This window comes from Molossus molossus, unplaced genomic scaffold (genome assembly GCF_014108415.1).
Source record: "Molossus molossus isolate mMolMol1 unplaced genomic scaffold, mMolMol1.p scaffold_m16_p_4, whole genome shotgun sequence".
In the NCBI taxonomy this organism is placed as follows: Eukaryota; Metazoa; Chordata; class Mammalia; order Chiroptera; family Molossidae; genus Molossus; species Molossus molossus.
In genome coordinates, this window is record NW_023425377.1 from 52,468,670 (window position 1) to 52,471,658 (window position 2,989).

Genomic DNA, 2,989 nt, shown 5'->3' on the forward strand with positions numbered 1-2,989 from the left:
GCAATACTCATATCTGATCAATTAGACTTCAAAATGAAGGCCATAACATAGACAAAGAAGGCCACTACATAATATTGACAGAATCTATACAACAGGAGGATATAACCTTGGTAAACATACATGCACCCAACATAAGAGCACCAATATACATTAAAAAACTTCTGGAGGACTTCAACAGAGAAATTGACAGTAATATAATCATAGCAGGGCAATTCAACACCCTGCTGACATCCTGGATAGATCTTCTAGACAAAAAATTAAGAAGGAAACAGACTCTCTGAATGATGCACTAGCTCAAATAGATTTAATAGATATCTACAGAGAATTACAGCTCAAAACTGTGGAATTCACATCCTTCTCAAGTGCACATGGGACATTCTCAAAGATAGACCACATATTAGGACACAAACTAAGTCTCTACAAGTTTATGAAAACTGAAATCATATGAAGCATCTTCTCAGATGACAATGGCATGAAACTAGAAATCAATTACAACAAAAACAATAAAAAACATTAAAACACATGGAGGATAAATGGCTTGTTATTAAACAACAAATGGGTTATCAAGGAGATCAAGAAAGAAATTAAAAACTTCCTGGAAAATGAAAATGAACACACAACAACACAAAATCTATGGGACACAGCAAAAGCAGTCCTGAGAAAAAAGTTTATAGCACTATAGGCCTTCCTCAAGAAAGAAGAAGAATTTCTAATTGACCATCTAAGCTCACAACTTAACGAACTAAAAAATAAACAAAAAGTGCTCGCTTCGGCAGTACATATACTAACATTGGAACGATACAGAGAAGATTAGCATGGCCCCTGAGCAAGGATCACACGCAAATTCGTGAAGCATTCTATATTTTTAGAAAAATCTCTAATTGACAATCTAACTTCACAACTTAAAGAACTAGAGAGCAAACAACAAAAAAAAACAACCCCAGAGCAAGTAGAAGGAAGGAAATAGTAAAGATCAGAGCAGAAATAAATGACATAGAGACCAAAAAAACAATTCAAAGGATCAATAAAACAAAGAGCTGATTTTTCTAAAAGATAAACAAGATTGATGGACCCTTAGCTAGACTCACCAAGAAACAAAGAGAGAGAACCCAAATACACAGAATCAGAATTGAAAGAGGAGAGATAACACCTGACACCACAGAAATACAAAAGATCGTTAACAACTACTATGAACAATTATATGGCAACAAATTCAACAATCTAAGTGAAATGGACAAATTTCTAGAAACACATAGTCTCCTAAAACAAGATCAGGAAGGGATAGAAAACTTGAACAGACCAATAACAACAGAAGAAATTGAAGATGTAATCAAGACTCTCCCAGCAAACAAAAGCCCAGGCCCGGATGGCTTCACGGGGGAGTTTTACCAAACATTCAAAGAAGAACTAATACCCCCATTCTCCTCAAACTATTTCAAAAAATTCAAGAAGAAGGAAGACTTCCAAACTCGTTTTATGAAGCCAGCATAATTCTAATTCCAAAACCAGAAAAAGACACAACAAAGAAAGAAAACTACAGGCCTATATCCCTGATGAACATAGAAGCCAAAATCCTAAAAAAAATACTAGCAAATCGGATCCAGCAATACACCAAAAGAATTATCCACCATGACCAAGTGGGATTCATTCCAGGAATGCAAGGCTGGTACAATATTCACAAATCCATAAATGTAATACACCACATAAATAAAATGAAGAATAAAAACCACATGATCATATCAATAGATGCTGAAAAAGCCATTGACAAAATGCAGCATCCTTTTCTGATAAAAATGATCAGCAGGGTGGGAATTGAGGGATCATATCTAGACATAATAAAGGCCATATATGAAAGACCTACAGCCAACATCATACTCAATGGGCAAAAACAAAAAGCATTTCCCTTAAGATCAGGAGCAATGCAACGATGCCCACTTTCGCCATTCCTATTTAACATAGTACTGGAAGTCTTAGCCACAGCAATCACACAGGAAGAAAAATAAAAGGGATCCAAATTGGAAAGGAGGAAGTGAAACTGTCCTTATTCTCAGATGACATGATACTATACATAGAAAACCCCAAAGACTCCATCAAAAGTTTACTAGACTTAATAAATGAATTTGGCAAAGTAGCAGGATACAAAATTAATATCAAGAAATCGATGCCATTCTTATACACCAATGATGAACTCACAGAAAGAGAAACTAAGCAAAAACTCCCATTTACCATTGCAGCAAAAAAATTAAGATACCTAGGAATAAACTTAACCAAAGAAATAAAGGACCTATTCACAGAAAACTACAGGTCTTTGAAAAAAGAAATAGACGAAGATATAAAAAAGTGGACGCACATACCCTGTTCATAGATTGGGAGAATTAACATCATTAAAATGTCCATATTACCCAAAGCAATTTATAGATTCAATGCAATCCCCATCAAAATACCAATGGCATACTTCACAGAATTAGAATCCAGCAATAAAACAAAAAAGTTATTCACTATGACCAAGTGTGATTCATCCAAGGGATGCAAGGCTGGTACAATATTCACAAATCAATAAATGTGATATACCATGTAAACAAAATGAAAGATAAATATCATATGATCATATCAATAGATGCTGAAAAAGCATTTGACAAAATCCAGCACCCACTTCTGATAAAAATGCTCATCAATCTGGGAATAGAGGGATCATATCTCGACATAATAAAGGCAATATATGAAAGACCTACAGCCAACATCATACTCAATGGGCAAAAACTGAAAGCATTTCCCTTAAGAACAGAAACAAGAGTAGGATACCCACTTTCAACACTCTTATTTAACATAGTATTGGAAGTCTTAGCAACAGTAATCAGGTAGAAAGAAAAAAATAAAAGGGATCCAAATTGGAAAAGAGGAAGTGAAACTGTCATTATTTGCAGATGACATGATACTATACGAAGAAAACGCCAAAGACTCCATCAAAAATATACTAGACTTAATAAAT

General features: G+C 34.6%; 1 non-coding gene across 1 annotated transcript; it reads left to right on the forward strand.

Annotated features, from left to right (window-relative positions):
- Positions 1-760: 760 nt before the first annotated feature.
- LOC118616576 lies at positions 761-867 on the forward strand. Its single transcript, XR_004956573.1, has one exon. It is a non-coding gene; the product is annotated as a U6 spliceosomal RNA (small nuclear RNA).
- The last annotated feature ends 2,122 nt before the right edge of the window (positions 868-2,989 follow it).